The sequence below is a fragment of the Salvelinus sp. IW2-2015 genome, linkage group LG14 (genome assembly GCF_002910315.2).
Source record: "Salvelinus sp. IW2-2015 linkage group LG14, ASM291031v2, whole genome shotgun sequence".
Lineage (NCBI taxonomy): Eukaryota > Metazoa > Chordata > Actinopteri > Salmoniformes > Salmonidae > Salvelinus > Salvelinus sp. IW2-2015.
The window spans coordinates 28,022,661-28,040,059 of NC_036854.1; the positions used below are offsets into that span (position 1 = coordinate 28,022,661).

At 41.7% G+C, this 17,399-nt stretch overlaps 1 pseudogene; it reads right to left on the bottom strand.

The window, feature by feature from the left end:
* Positions 1–17,399, bottom strand: part of LOC111973504 (lethal(3)malignant brain tumor-like protein 4) — a 154,338-nt pseudogene that overhangs the window by 101,472 nt on the left and 35,467 nt on the right.

The following is a 17,399-nucleotide window of genomic DNA, read 5'->3' on the forward strand; positions in this document are numbered from 1 at the left end:
GGACAAYACAGAGCACAATGCTGTATGGGCTAAGTAGTTTGAACCACGCGACCAGCATGCTGTTGAAATTTGTATGCTAAAAATGAGTGGGTGTGTCAGTTCCGGAACCATAACTGCGAAAAGAGGGGCGGYCCATCTGAGGCCTATTTCACTTACTGTACAGGCCGGCTAGATTAACAGCTACCTACATACACATGCAATCACACAACAAGTGCAATTCCATTAGATTTCTGTGTGCTTTGAAATGATACAGCAGCAGTGCGATTCTGCCGAATAGCCCAATCATGTGTTGCACAAAGTGAAGGCTTGCCTGACTGCTGTCCCTTGGGCCCTATAATTTGACCAAGAATCCCACAAATGCTCTTTGGTGAATGTAGCCGGAGTGGCTGAGAGAGTGAATCTGTGTGCGGGGAGTGTGCGTGTGTGTGTGTGTGTGTGTGTGTGTGTGTGTGTGTGTGTGAGAGAATAGTCAATCATGGGTTGCACAGAGTGAACGATTCCCCACTTTGCTGTCCCTTGGGCACTATAATTTCCCCAAGAATCCCATACATGATCTCTGGTGAGTGTAACGGACTGGCAGAGAGTGAATCTGTGCGCGTGTGCGTGTGTGTGTGTACATGCAAGTGTGTTGTGCCTGTGTGTAAGTTAAACTGTGAGTGTAGGTGTACATGTGGGTGCGTGTGAATGCAATGAGCTGTGGCGACCCATGCTTTCTGTGAGGCAAGGAGACTAGGAGATTCTCCTCTTGGAAAGTCTCAGTAAGACATGAAAAAAGGAGGGGAAAAGAACAAATAAAATAACCACTGCAAAATATCTCAGCCAGGCAGCTCTGAGAACAAAACCGAGAAGACTGTCAGTTCTCCTCTTCAACTATTACATCATTTCTAGTTACACGACTTCTGTTTTTCTCCCACATCAAGCTTTCACTGGATTAATTGGGCCATGCGTCACATGCTATGTAAATCAAACTCCTCTTAACAATAAGCGGGTAAATCATCACTGATGTCAGTACTCGAGAGAGACAGAGAGACAAGAGAGACAAGAGAGACAGAGAGAGAGAGAGACAGACACAGAAAGACAGAGAGGAGAGAGACAGACAGACACACAGAGAGACAGAGAGACACAGACAGAGAAAGGAGAGAGAGAGAGAGAGAGAGAGAGAGAGAGACAGACACAGACAGAGAGAGGAGAGAGAGATGAGAGATTAGAGAGGAGACAGAGACAGGCGGAATTGTAGATCATACATGTACACACACGTGCGCACCCGCACACACCCTTTACTGTTGATCTATACGTCATTCTTTATGTAACAAAGCTACGTATATGCACTGTGCACAAAATATTCCATGCTCTATGACAGACTGAACAGGTGAATCTAGAACTGCAACGCTGCTGGGTTTTCACACTCAACAGTTTCCCGTGTGTATCAAKAATGGTCCACGACCCAAAGGACATCCAGCCAACTTGACAACTATGGGAAGCATTAGAGTCAACATGGGCCAGCATTCCTGTGGAACGATTTCGACACCTTGTAGAGTCCATGCTCCGATAAATTGAGGCTGTTCTGAGGGCAAAAGGGGGGGGTGCAACTCAATATTAGGAAGGTGTTCTTAATGTTTTGTACACTCAGCATATATATATATATATATATACACACACACAATAGTACAATAGTTACAAAACAACATTAAGGTGTAGTCTATCAATTACTGACACTAAACATCAGTAAACATATGTTGATCGCATGTCTCATCTGGCTAGAACTTGATGAAAACACCTTCTCAACCTCATGTTTGATTTCCACAACGGACTTAGTTTAACAGTCAAGGAAGCCAATATACAAAAGCTAGACACGTTTCAAACTGAGGAGACAGAATTCATTCTTTTGTAGTTTTTTCCCCACACACGCACACAGTGTGGACATTTTATTTTCCAATTTCTCATCAACTTACAACTCACAAAAATCTAACTTCAAAAGAATGGAAAACAGTTTGAACTGAATGACGGGTGTCTCACCAGTAGTCGTAGGTGTCGTCCCAGTTGTCGAAGTGAACCAGAAAGCGATTGTCCACGATGTCGGCCACCGAGGCCACACACACCAGGCACGGGTTCTTCCGGTCCACTGCCTCCAGTTTCATGCCCACCTGAAACTTAGAGGTGCTYGTGGTCTGTGGACACACACAGAGWCACATCAGTAAGGGCTCAATTATTTGACTACGTAGAAATCATGCATTCATGTCAATCGAGGGTTTGAGTAAATATTCAAATAGCATACACTGATTCTGCCCTAAAGGCTTGAGAGCACCAAATTTGAGCTTTAAGATMACATTTGATCATATCACATACACTGAGTGTACAAAACATTAAGAACACCTGCTCTTTCTATGACACTGACTGAGCAGGTGAATCCATTTGAAAGCTATGATCTCTTTATGATGTCACTTGTTAAATCTACTTCAAAATCAGTGTAGATGAAGGGGAGGAGAAAGGTTAAAGAAGGAATTTTAAGCCTTGAGACAATAGAGACATGGATTGTGTATGTGTGCCATTCAGAGGGTGAATGGGAAAGACAAAATATTTAAGTGCCTTTGAACAGTGTATGGTAGTAGGTGCCAGGCGCACCAGTTTGTGTCAAGAACTGCAACGCTGCTGGATTTTTCACGCTCAACAGTTTCCCGTGTGTATCCGAGAGATGGTTCCACGCCCAGAAGACATCCAGCCAACTTGACACCAATCTGTGGGCAACTGGAGTCAACCATGGGCCAACATCCCTGTTAGAACGCTTTCGACCCCTTGTAGAGCTCATGCCCTGATTAATGAGGATGGGTCTGAGGGCAAAAGGAAGTGCAACTCAATATTAAGAAGATGTTCTTAATGTTTTGAACACTCGTGTATATTGTCCTATACACCCAATCAATTCCCTTCATTAAAGTCATACAGTACTCTCAGTCAATCTGTATTTGAGCTTTTGCCAATGAAAACACGACAGGACAGTAAAGCGGTGTTGCTTTGAAGCCATGTTGGGCTAGCTTTCAAACAGCCACTGGCACATTGTTCTGTTCTGCTGTTGTAAGAGGGCAGCTTTGGCCCCAGGCGTCCTTTCAGGAGAAAAAGCATAAGCTTTCGACTCCCACAACCCGACAAGCACCTACACTGTTATGGGATTTAAACAGATGCTGTGTGCAGCTGGAGCAGTTGCAAGACTCCTAGATTTATTCCCATTAAACTCTACGCTTGCTGTAGCCTTGAAAAAAAAATAAAAAAAAATTAGTGCAGATAAAATAGGAGGGGGGGGGGGGTGAGAGAAAACAAATGCGCATTAGGGGGGTGAAAAATATTGCGTGTGCCATACGAGTACCATTATTCCCAACGAGCACGCTGTGTATTAAGCTCTAAATGCTGATGTGTCGAATAAGATGAGGCCCTTGTAAGAGAAATGAACCCATGCATCAGTTTAAGACCTATTCTCCTGTTATGTGTTGAAGTCTATTCCGTTAGGATCAAACAACCACAAGCCTTACACAGAAGCAATACAATTATATCAATTATATCCGAACTGAGCTAAGACAAACCGAGCTGTACTGAGCTGGCCTGGCTATGCATCCACCATAGTGCTTCCTTGAACCTGTTGACAAGGACCATGTGAAATAATATATTGGTTTGGGTCAGCAGAATTAGTTACTGTGAAATGGAAAAGAGAAAAAGGGTGTCTGATCTGCTGTAGATCACCTTTTGGTGGGTGGAGCTGTTGTCCTGTCGACTCGCACCATCCGCTGGCTTGATGTCGGCAGAGTCGGCGTTTAACCAAAGTCATAGCATTCAGAGTAGCCGTCGATGTGGAGCCGCAATCGGTAGCCAATCACCTTTGAAAAACAAAATGCAGTATATATATGTATGATGTACATGCAGTCCCTATCCCAAAGTCATTCCGCTCCGTCCCCATGACTATTGCAGTAAGCTATATGCAGCCTTGCGCTAACAGTTGTTCTGTTCCACTGTGAATTATATATGAGAGACTCTCCATACAATTCGATTTTTGCTGATGAAATACAACAGCGACAAGCTAAATCTGTACATTTGGAAAGTGGTCGATGTGATACGCAGATTCCAATCCACAATTTCTTCACAAAAGGGATGGCATAAAAAGCTAATTGACAAACACAAACTACCAAAGGCCCTCTGTCAGTAACAGTTATGGACGGAATTCCCCCACCACAACAGTGCTGTCTGGACTTCAAAATCACAACGACCCAGTTAAAGGTGACTGTGGACGACCCCAGTGCTAGAGAGCCCTTGTGTGACACGCCCAGTGTGCTAGAAGCCCTGTGTGACACGCCCAGTGTGCTAGGAGAGCCCTGGTGTGACACGCCAGTGTGCTAGGAGAGCCCTTGGTGACACGCCCAGTGTGCTAGGAGAGCCCTTGGTGTGACACGCCCAGGTGCAGAGAGCCCTGGTGTGACACGCCCAGTGTGCTAGGAGAGCCCTTGGTGTGACACGCCCATTGCTAGGAGAGCCCTTGGTGTGACACGCCCGTGTGCTAGGAGAGCCCTCCCTCTACGCTGCAGCTCACCTCTGCCACAGACAGGATGCAGAACATGAGGGGTGGAGAGGTCGATCCCCTCCAGCCTCATCCCAGCCTTGAAGCCACTTCTGCTCGGGAACGACTGGGCCTGGATGGAGGAGAGAGAGACGAAGATTAAAGGGAGAAGAGTGGGGAGAGAAGAGAGAACATAAGAATGAGAAAGTGGAGGAGGACAGCAATGGACATACAGAAGAAAAGTTAATGAGAGGAAGGGAGAGAGAGAAAGTGAGAGACATAAGGATGAGAGTATGGACAGGCAGAGCTAGCAAAAAGGAGATAACGAAATGACCAACAGGAGACCAGAGAAATAAAACCAAAGTTGATAAATAAAATATCCTCTCTAGAAAACCCAAACCTGTAGTAGGAAATATAACTCTAGAAAATCCAAACCTATACATTTACTAGGAAACATAACATTATTGTGCTTGCATTTTCATGGAGGCTGGACCGCCACGCTCAGTGTTGTCGCGCAGCGCAGTTGCCGTGGAAATGGGTGTTGTGCCTCTGACGGAACAGATGTCTGTCAAATCCCTTCATAGAAAAATTCATACAGTACGCTGTACCGAGTGTTTGTAGCAAAGGACTTAGTCCAGTGTAAATCATTGTTATGGAGAGAGAAATGGGGGAGGGGAGCAACACTGAGGGGGGGGGTCTTGATACTGTGACATTTAGGGTCAAGTCTCAAATCCTTGCTAATCCACACTGCGGTCTAATAGTTGGCTGTGACCGTTCTCAAATTCACAGTCATTAAGAAACAATGGGACATCCTGGGTCCACCACCCCACCCAAACCCCGCGCATGACACACACACAAACAGTGTGACTCTATCTATTATTTGCAGGCCCTTGTCGACCCATTAGAAAGCCTCAGAAAAGCAGTAGGAAAGGGAGGATCTGTGATTTCTCTGCAGTTTTAGCACCTGTCCTCCCCTCTCATCGTAAATCTGCTGTGTGATCTACAACTCCAGCTACTGCGATAGGAAACTATTTCATCAAGGACAACTGGTTGCAATTCTTTGTTCTAAAATAAATAAAATAATCTCATTAAATCACTTGGAGAAAATACACAACATGAACAAAAGTATGTGGACACCTGCTCAGCCAACATCTCAATGCAAATCATAGGCATTAATATGGAGTTGTTCCCCCCTTTCTGCTATAACAGCATCCACTCTTCTGGAAGGCTTTCCACTAGATGTTGGAACATTGCTGCAGGACTTTCTTCCATCACCACAAGAGCATTAATGATTGTCGGCCACTGATGTTGGGTGATTAGGCCTGGCTGGCAGTCGGCGGTCCAATTCATCCCKAAGTTGTTCGATGGGTTTGAGGTCAGGGCTCTGTGCAGGCCACTCARGTTTTTCCACACCGATCACACAAACCATTTCKTTACGGACCTCGCTTTGGGCACGGGAGCATTGTCATTCTGAAACAGCAAAGGGCCTTCCCCAAAGTATGTGGACASACCTTCAAAAAATGTGTTGTCACAATGTTGCAAGCACAGAATCGTCTGGAATGTCATTGAATGGTATAGCGTTAAGATTTCCCTTCACTGGAACTAAGGGGACTAGCCCAAAACCATGAAAAACAGACCCAGACCATTATTCGTCCTCCACCAAACTTTACAGTTGGCACTATGCATTGGGGCAGGTAGCGTTCTCCTGGCATCCACCAAACSCAGATTTTTCTGTCAAACTGACAGATGGTGAAACGTTTCCTTCTGCTTCGGAGTCTAATGGCGGCAAGCTTTACACCACTCCAGCCGATGCTTGGCTGAACTTGGGCTTATGTGCGGCTGCTCTGCATCTTTTGAAGGGGTGTCCACATACATTTCTATATAGTGTACCTTTGCATAGTCCCGTAAACTATATACTGTACAGTAGGTCCTTAACATCCTTCCTTTTAAATCAACAGACCATGTTTAACATCAAGCAGCTGGCTTATGGCCTTTAAATGCAAATCATAGCTCTGGTGGCCTGTATTCTAGTTTAGTAAAATACATCTCGGACTGAAAACAGAAAAACATGGGGAACTACCTGGACATTTTAATTTTCTGTTGCAAAATTTTCCGTTGTTACGGTGTGCCCTAATGTATAGGGCTCTCGTGTCAAGCTTTAGTAGTAGATAGACCTACTGATTGATGAAGGTGATGCTTACCTCAGTGAACAGTCTTAGGGGAACTGCTATGGCCTTCTCCTCTCCCAGGTACTGATCCCACGACCAGGCCTTCTTCTTACCAATCACTGCTACCACACCACAATCATCTGAGTTATATCTCTTCTTATGATACCACAAGCCAGATTCCAGGACACACATTAAACCTAGTCCTAGTCTAAAAACGTTGCTCAATGGAGAAACCCTGTGTGTAAATATACATCAGTACTCTACAGTACATAGCATATGCCAGCCATTATCATTTGATATCACTTTAAACATACTCTGTGCATTCATATCAATAACCAGTAGTATTTTAGTATTCAGTTATGATCCGATTGTGGTTATTAGCAGCGTTTCCATTTCCAGAGTTTACCTTGTGTGCTGGTCACTTTGTTCTTCATTTTTGCTGCGTCCTCTTTCGGTCGCTCCTGAAATGACACAGTTGTTACAGGTATAGAATCTTAATTTGATCACTGGGTTGTCGCAGAGCAGGAAATGCAAAAAAAAAGTATTCTAAACTTTGTAATTTCCACTTAAAAAAGTGAGAAATTAATCCAAACAAAAAATGCAACAACCCATACAAAAATGTCATTAATTATAATCTACATAATAATTCACATTTTCTGTTGCTGCAGGATTATTTTCCTGCTGTGAGAAACTGGGAAAATTAAGATCCTACATCTGTAATCCTACAGTACATAACATGTCCACTTGACCTGACCAGGGAAAAACCCTCAACTCTACTTTTTACTTTAGCCTAACTAGGGCCTGGAGTTGTTCCTGGTTAGGTCACATAGGGATTAAATATCAAATTAAGAAAGGACATCTATAGTTGCTGAAAGAAACTTGAGTAATACTTTACTTAAACAGGCCCAGTGCTGTCAAAAACGTGATTGTCCTGTGATTAAAATAGTATTCAGACCCCTTGACTTTTTCCACATTTTGTTACGTTACAGCCTTATTCTAATTGAATAAATCGTTTTTTGCTAAATCATAAAAAATAAACTGAAATACACATTTACTTAAGTATTCAGAGCCTTTACTCAGTACTTTGTTGAAGCCCCTTTGGCAGCGATTACAGCATCGAGTCTCCTTGGGTATGACTCTACAAGCTTGGCACACCTGTATTCGGGGAGTTTCTTCATTTTTTTTTTTTTATTTGTAATATTTTCTACATTGTAGAATAATAGTGAAGACATCAAAACTAATGAAATAACACCTATGGAATCATGTAGTAAACAAAAATAAATTGTTAAACAAAACCAAATATATTTTATATTTGAGATTCTTCAAAATAGCCACCCTTTGCCTTGACAGCTTTGCGCACTCTTGACATTTTTAATACATTTGCAAAAATGTCATTATGGGGTATTGTGTGTAGATTGATAATTTAAAAAAAAAACAATTTAATCAATTTTAGAATAAGGCTGTAATGTAAAAAAAAAGTGGAAAAAGTCAAGGGGTCTGAATACTTTCCCAATGCACTGTATTATGYTGAATTGTAATGTTGAGTACATTGACCTCTGGTACCTTGGCATTAGGTTCCCAAAGTTGGGTTTGCATCTAAAAAGGTGAAAATAAATTATGCAGYTATTGAGGCTACCTGCCACTTATATAAGATTAGCTATGTTAATTTMAAAAAGAGACATGAATTTAGAACATAATTCTCCCGAGATGTCAATCACAATTTGAAATGTTGCAGGGTCGCCCCCATCCCTGCCTCCAAATGACTGAAAAGCTGTTGCAATTTTGAATTTTCTTCAGAGGTGGAGAAGAGTAGCTGAGGATGAGGAGAAGAGCAGCTGACAAATCTTCCTCATGCCAGGTGACAGAGGAAGAAGAATTTTCTTCAAATGCTTACAAAGCAAGAGTTTTCACAGAGATAGCAAACACAGCTTTGTAGTTGGGCTGCGTTCCTCTGGCAATATAGCTAGAACTGGCTTGCTAGATAATTGCTAGTTAAAAATAATCACATTTTCCCTGCCTATGGACAGACCCGAACAATGTACTGTAAAAGTTAGTATTTTGTACTSTTTTGCTAGCTAGTTCCTGGACATTAACCTCCTACTCTTCATCTTGTGTGGAATTGTTTCACTGACTTTGTCTCSGCATTATCCACAGGGTAACTGTCAACTTGAGTCTGAAAATGGACACTGGAGGTAAAGGAATCTGCGGTGTAAGTATCAATTTGATATTCATGAACATTTGTCATGACCTGATTAGGTCAGGCTACCTGATTTGGTCGGGGTGCATTGTAGCTAAGCCTTATCCTAACCTGGCACGTTAATGTGCCTAACCTGCTACATTAATTTAATGTAGACAGAACCATTGCTAACGTTGGAGCCCGACCTCACTGGGTTGTCACACATTAACCCATAATTCTTCACCTTGTGTGGATTTTTTTTCTTCTTTTCCACAGACTCTCACATTATCCTAACTGTTGACTTGTTTAAATACCTTATTTTCAAATACAGATAAGCGCACAGAGGTAATTCGTACATTATATTTAGTTTTTCAGATGTGACCTTCCAGTGACTTTCGAAGCACACAAAGGGAAACAATACATTTGAGTCTTAATTGTTTGTTTTGTGTGCCTTTTTTCTATTGCATTTGACATGCATTTAAAATTACATTTCTGGCACATATATCACCATATATTATGAACTATATATTACCAATATATATTAAAATAAGTATTATTCATATGTACATGTTGACCATAAATAATCATGCATACTGTTAAATATATTTACAACAAATGCATGTAAATATATGAATAGCACATGTACGTAAAATGCATACTACCACATATGGACAAGTAAGATGGCAAAAATAATTCTAACATATTTAGAAATAGCCAAAATCAAATATGTAAATATATTTATGAAATATATCTGTGAGTAGTACATGTATTTAGATATATTTATTTTCAAATATTAGTACATGCAGTTGAAGTGAGAACTTTACATACACCTTAGCCAAATACATATAAACTCAGTTTCWCAATTCCTGACATTTAATMCTAGTAAAAACTCCGTCTTAGGTCAGTTAGGATCACCACTTTATTTTAAGAATATGAAATGTCAGAATAATAGTAGAGAGAATGATTGATTYCAGCTTTTATTTCTTTCATCACATTCCCAGKGGGTCAGAAGTGTACATACACTCAATTAGTATTTGGTAGCAATGCCTTTAAATTGTTTAACTTGGGTCAAACGTTTTGGGTAGCCTTCGACAACAGGTTGGGTGAATTTTGGCCCATTCCTCCTGACAGAGCTGGTGTAACTGAGTCAGGTTTGTAGGCCTCCTTGCTCTCACACACTTTTTCAGTTTCTGCCCATAATTTTCATAGGGTGAGGTCAGGGCTTTTTGTGATGGACACTCCAATACCTGACTTTGTTGTCCTTAAGCCATTTTGCACAAAAAACTTGGAAAGGTATTGCTTTTTTATTTGGGTCATGTCCATTGAAGACCCATTTGCGACCAAGCTTTAACTTCCTGACTGATGTCTTGAGATGTTGCTTCAATATATCCACATAATTTTCCATCCTCATGATGCCATCTATTCGTGAAGTTCACACAGTCCCTCGTGCAGAAAAGCACCCCCACAACATGATGCTGCACCCCCGTGCTTCATGGTTGGATGGTGTTCTTTGGCTTGCAAGCCTCCCCCTTTTTCCTTCAAACATAATGATGGTCATTACGCCAAACAGTTCTATTTTTTCAGACGCAGGACATTATCTCTCCAAAAAGTTACAATCTTTGTTCCCATGTGCAGTTGCCATAGCCATACGTCATGGCTTTTTTTATGGCGGTTTTGGAGCAGAGGGCTTCTTCCTTGCTTAGTGGCCTTTCAGTTATGTCGATATAGGATCGTTTTACTGTGGATATAGATACCTTTGCATCCGTTTCCCAGCATCTTCAAGGTCCTTTGATGTATTTCTGGATTGATTTGCACTTTCGCACCAAAGTACGTTCATCTCTAGGAGACAGACCGTGTCTCGCTCCTGAGCGGTATGACGGATGCGTGGTCCCATGGTGTTTATACTTGCAACTATTGTTTGTACAGATGAAACGTGGTACCTTCAGGCTTTGGAAATTGCTCCCAAGGATGAACCAGAGCTTGAGGTCTACAATGTTTTTCCTGAGGTCTTGGCTGATATCCCCATGATGTCAAGCAAAGAGGCACTGAGTTTGAAGGTAGCCCTTGAAATACATCCACAGGTACACCTCCAATTGACTCAAATTATGTCGATTAGCCTATCAGAAGCTTCTAAAGCCATGACACCATTTTCTGGAATTTTYCAATCTGTTTAAAAGGCACAGTCAACTTAGTGTATGTAAACTTCTGACMCATTGGAATTGTGATAGTGAATTATAATTTGTAAACAATTGTAGGAAAATTGCTGGAAGAATTACTTGTGTCATGCACAAAGTAGACGTCCTAACCGACTTGCCAAAACTATAGTTTAACAAGAAATTTGTGGAGTGGTTGAAAAAAAAAAAGTTTTAATGACTCCAACCTAAGTCTATGTAAACTTCTGACTTCAACTGTATATGTATTTAAAATATATGTCAATATATCAGGCTTCTGTATGGGGTTAGGATATGATCAAGAGCTCAGGTTTGGTCAGTCCAGGCCTACTCACTCTTAGACAATATTCCTCCACCACGCCTTTGCTGGAACTCACACTCAGTTTTATTTTCTTCCTATCCTCTGCCTGCATCATTCGAGACAGGATCGATTCTACAACAAGATAGGAAAAAAAGCCACATGAAACACACACATAGGCCAACAGAATGCAAAATCAAATCAATTACCATTTAAAATTGTGCATTGCGTTAAGTTGAGACATCTCAATTTATTCCTACATGTAATTTTCCTTCTGAACAGAGTGAATGAAAAGCCCCCACATTCCTTCTAGAAAAACATGAAAGCTCTCTGAAGTATCCCCCTTTCAAACAAAGCAGATTACATTCCTCGTCTTATGTGCACTTCAATTGTTCGCTTGAGACGTAAGCAGCTGGACCGCCTCATTGCCTGTGGTAGGAGACAGAGGCGGGATGCCCCCCCCCCAGTACAGTAACCCATGGGTATTGTATATAGAGGACATAGACATGAATGCATCTCTTTCCCTGGTACATTATGTAAATTGATGTCTGATGGAATTTGGATTGAGTTCCTGGTAAGAGATGAAGACGGCTTCCCATGAAAGTCAAATGAAGTGAAATGGGGTCTGTGGTAGAGGGGGTGGCCGCCGCTGGAGGGGCCCGGATTTTCACGGAAAGGCAGTGAGAAGCAGCAACTGTGAGCCTTCCGAAGCAGATTAATGGACTGTACTTTAGTTACCCGGAAACAAAATGGATTCACTATATAACTGTAACACTTACTGCTCTAACACAAAATGGTCGCCCTCGGGCCTTGWTGCACTCTGACTAAAGATTAACTGTGTTGAAATTTCATAAAGGAAATCTCAGGGCTACAGAGCAAAATAATCACAGCCTAACCTTAACGCACCACAAAATGGACTGAAATCATAATTTTGACCATTGACCACTGCTACCCTACTGTTAAGTGAACTCTTTAGTGTTTCAGTGAACCTCCATAGTGACTCACCGTTTGGTATTTCCTCCGGCCCAGTCCTTCGGCCAATCAGGGACTCAGTCTCCCAGTATCCATTCCAATCACATTCTATGTCTTGAGCAGATCTATTCGAGGCCTAGCTATAGACAAAACAAATAAAATGAACAATGGCTCAAAATGACAGACAAACATGCCATAAAAAAGTTAAATGCTTTGCATTTATTGACTAACACAACAATTCATGTATGCATGTGCCATACTCTGAAAAGTTGAAATGAGATTTCTCTGTGTAAACAGCGTCCCCAAAACCACCCAGAGATTTAGTTTTACAAAAAGGTTTGTGGGAAAATAGGGTTTGTTTATAAATTACAGCTTAAATACTGCAATGAGGATATGATTGAAWGGCTCCCATATTCTCCATCTAAAAGMTACTGCTTCTCAGGCGGTCAATATCACCTTCCATATTATATTAGGGGGGCCTATTAATTGGTGGAAGGTTTCCAGGAGGTGTGACGGAGARGGGGAGGGGAGCCAGTGCTCGAGGTCCCCGAGGGTGAGTGGAGGTGGGGCTGGTCTGACTGCAGTCTGCAGGCCCTCTGATTAACTGGGAGGGGTGGCTGCCAAGGCTCTGGGCATTAGGGATAGGCATTTGAAATTATTTCGGGGATTATAAAAATATCAGATATGTGGATAGTCGAAATATGTGTTTTAAAAATACACTAGATGACCAAAATTATGTGGGCATCTGCTCATCGATCATCACATTCCAAAATCAGGGGCATTAATATGGAGTTAATGTAACAGCCTCCAGTCTTCTGGGAAGGCTTTCCACTAGATGTTGGAACATTGCTGAGGGGACAAGAGCATTAGTGAGGTCGGGCACTGATGTTGGGCGATTAGGCCTGGCTCGCAGTCGGCGCTCCAATTCATCCCAAAGATGTTTTGATAGAGCCCTGACCTCAAAACCTCTCTGTGCTGACCAGTCAAGTTCTTCCACACCGATCTCAACTAGCCATTTCTGTATGGACCTTGCMCGGGGGCATTGTCATGCTGAAAACAGGTAAGGGCCTTCCCTATACTGTTGCCATAAAGTTGGAAGCATAGAACCGTCTAGAATGTTGTATGCTGTAGCGTTTCCCTTCACTTGATCTAAGGGGCATCCACCAAATCCAGATTCTTCCGTCGGACTGCCTGATGGCGACGCATATTTCATCCCTCCATAGAACACGTTTCCTCTGCTCCAGAGTCCAATGGCGGCAAGCTTTACACCCCTCCAGCCAACGCCTAGGAATTGCGCATGGTGATCTTAGGCTTGTGTGCGGCTGCTCAGCCATGGAAACCCATTTCATGAAGCTCCCGACAAACAGTTATTGTGCTGCCGTTGCTTCCAGAGTCAGTTTGGAACTCGGTAGTGAGTGTTGCAACCGGGGACAGATGACTTTTACGTGCTYCAGCACTCGGCGGTCCCGTTCTGTGAGCTTGTGTGGCCTACCATTTGTCAGCTGAGCCGTTGTTGCTCCTAGACATTTCCACAGTTGCCAATGTATGGCTGTGTGCTCGATTGTATACACCTGTCAGCAATGGGTGTGGCTTAAATAGCCGAATCCACTCATTTAAAGGGGTGCCCACATATATACTTTTGTGTGTATATATGTACACTACCATTCAAAAGTTTGGGGTCACTTAGAAATGTCCTTGTTTTTGAAAGAAAAGCTATTTTTTTGTCCATTACAATAACACCAAATCGATCAAAAATACAGTGTAGACATTGCTAATGTTGTAAATGACTATTGTAGCTGGAAATAGATTTTTTTAATGGATTATCTACATAGGCGTACAGAGTCCCATTATAGCACAACTGAAAACTGTTCTGATTAAAGAAGCAATAAAACTGGCCTTCTTTCGACKAGTTGAGTATCTGGAGCATCAGCATTTGTGRGTTTGATTACAGGCTCAAAAYKGCCAGAAACAAAGACCATTCTTCTGAACTCGTCAGTCTATTCTTGTTCTGAGAAATGAAGGCTATTCCATGTGAGAAATTACCAAGAAACTGAAGATCTCGCAAAGTTCAGTTGTGCTAACATAATTACAAATTGTTTTTTAATGATCAATTAGCCTTTTAAAATTATAAACTTGTATTAGCTAACACAACGTGCCATTGGAACACAGGAGTGATGGTTGCTGATAATGGGCCTTTGTACGCCTATGTAGATATTAAAAAAATATATATATATTTTAAGTCTGCCGTTTCCAGCTACAATAGTAATTTACAACATTAACAATGTCTACACGGTATTTCTGATCAACTGAATGTTATTTTAAAAGGGACCAAAAAAAATTGCTTTTCTTTCAAAAACAAGGACATTTCTAAATGACCACAAACTTTTGAACGGTAGTGCATATGAAACATCAATGGAGACTTGTGCACTGCACTGCTTGTTTCAGCAAACTGGTGGGGAAGGGGCGAGAGAGGAGCAGGAGCCGGTGTGTGTGAGTCTGTGTGTGTGTGTTGTTCCAAACTGTTTGGTTACTTCTCTGGATATTTCCGAGGTTAAGTTTAGGCATTTATTACGAATTAACTCTAAATGGTTAAGGTTTGGGATAGGCTTAAGTCTTCCAAGTAATCGAATACTAAACATCCGTTTGGATATTGGAATAATCGCAGTGCATTCCTACTGGGCATGGGGTGGAGCTGTGTGTCCTAACACTCCCCTCCCTCACTGGGCTCCATTGATCGAATTGTTTAATTTSACAGTGAAAGAGCCACCAGGAGGTTTTTGATGTGTGTGCGCGCCATACAGAAGATAGCAAAGAAGACCAGGTTTGTGGGAGTAAAGACAAAGGGCTAAATCCTAACCYGTATGTGTGCATGTAAAGTACAGTAGGCCTRACTAWCTCAWSTAAATATTGCACTGATGCCAATGGYAACTGTGTAAAAGACTGATGATCTTTAGGATTCATCCCATTGATGCCACAGCATGTCCTCAGACCTACAGTAAATAACTACATTCAAGTGGTTGGTATGGGTAGGATGATATTGTGTGAGGCTGACGATGTGCAACAATGTAAACAACAGTCTTAAATAAGCACACCACTAAAGCTGAAAAAATAAATACAATTTTCCAGCGATCTCCACTGCAGTTATCCAAAAAGACAATTACGCCACAGCAAATACACACCAGGCCTTAGTAATGCAGCGTGAACTGTGTACCTGACAGAAATTAATAAAATTGTCAACGGAKGAATGTTGCCACCATGACGTGATGAAAGAGACCCAGCGATTAGGGGAGCTAAACAATGGCCGCTACCATGGTGCGGATTATGGGGGAGCTTTGGATGCTGGAATAATTTTGGAGTGGACGAACATGCATACATTTTGAAGTAATTTATTTGAAAAATCAAATGAAAATATCATGAATGGTTGTGTTCATGACACATTAAAAGTTAAATGTTCACAGTTTAAATTACATTTTTTATTATTAGGCCCATAAAAATGTTTCGTGCAAGATTCCATTTACCTTGATGGCTTACACCAACCCCCCCTCCCCCCCAGAGACACCTTTTTCACTTTTGAAAATTGACCCCGCCCCCTTTCTATGATTGTTTATTGAGCCTATATTAAATAAGGCACCAAAATCTTGATTTTGTTTAATTTGAGAGACCTAGAAAAATGTTGGTTTTGAAGCTCATTATCTGTAAGTTTAACAAAACTCATGTCATCTTTTAGGCTATTTAATATTACAAACAAAGTCTAGACCTTATTCCCCCAAATTTTATTTTGCTACCAAATGTATTATAATTTATATGAACCCTCATTTCATTACACATATTCTCTTTTACAGAAAGTGAATAGATCAATTGATAGCAACAGAGACACACAGTGTATAATATTACTTCCCAAGCAAATACTCCTAGACTTTAGAAGGCAGTAGCTCAGCTTTTGAATGTCAGAGACAAATCAAAGATAGGTGCCACTCTAGCAGGTGGGGGAGTACAGTGAGCGAGTGACAAAGGGAGCAGGGAGGGAGAGACAGCAACTAACCAAGCCGACTCGCACTATAGTAGACTAATAGCTGCCATAGCTAGGTTATTTATCATCCAATGATTACGTAGTACTTGTTTTGACTGCATCAAACCGGGAGAAGCTAGTTAAGATACCTGGCTAACATCGTTAGCTAGCTAGGCTAATTGAGGCCGCATGCACTTTCATCCTACAGTTACAAATAACAACTTAATTCGGAATATTAAGTAGCTGCCTACCTGTTGGCTCATGGTCGTTGTAGCCTATCTGTTACAGATACAAGTATTCATTACCATCCCCCCCAGACTGTCTCGTAACACTATCCTTCTCCTTTAACTGTAAAATCTGTCATTTTAATTCCATCTTCCATTGATTAGATATCTCATAACTTCTGCCACACAGTCTATTGCCGCTTTGATGACTTATGATTGGCCAACAACAAGCTACACGTGGCACGCTCCACTCTCTTTACTGCAAGCAGTCGCGTTCGGATCTGTACGGGCCCTTCCGGACAAGTCAGTTAAAATAACACAAACCCGAGACGAGTGGCAGATCCGACTATTCGGGTACAGGTGGGATCCGTGAAGGTCACAAATGAGCGCTGTTACACACGCATGCATGAATCTAATAAAGTTAATGGCAGGCCGTGCATAGGCAAATAACAGCATGCATCATTCTCCAGACAGGAAGGTGTGAGAGAGAATTTGAAAACAAATCCAATTTTGATGTGTCCATTTATTTTCCCTTTCGTACTTCAACTATTGGCACATGGAAAGTATTCAGAACCCTTGACTTTTTCCACATTACTGCCTTATTCTAAAACGGATGACTTTTTCTTTTATCCTAAGATATCTACCACACACACACACACACACAATACCCCATAATGAAAACAGGTTTTTAGAAAAGTTTACTAATTTATAAAAAAAACAGAAATACCATATTTACATAAGTATTCAGAGGCTTTACTATGAGACTCAAAATTGAGCTCAGGTGCATCCTGTTTCCATTGATCATCTTTGAGATGTTTCTACAACATGACTGGAGTTCACCTGT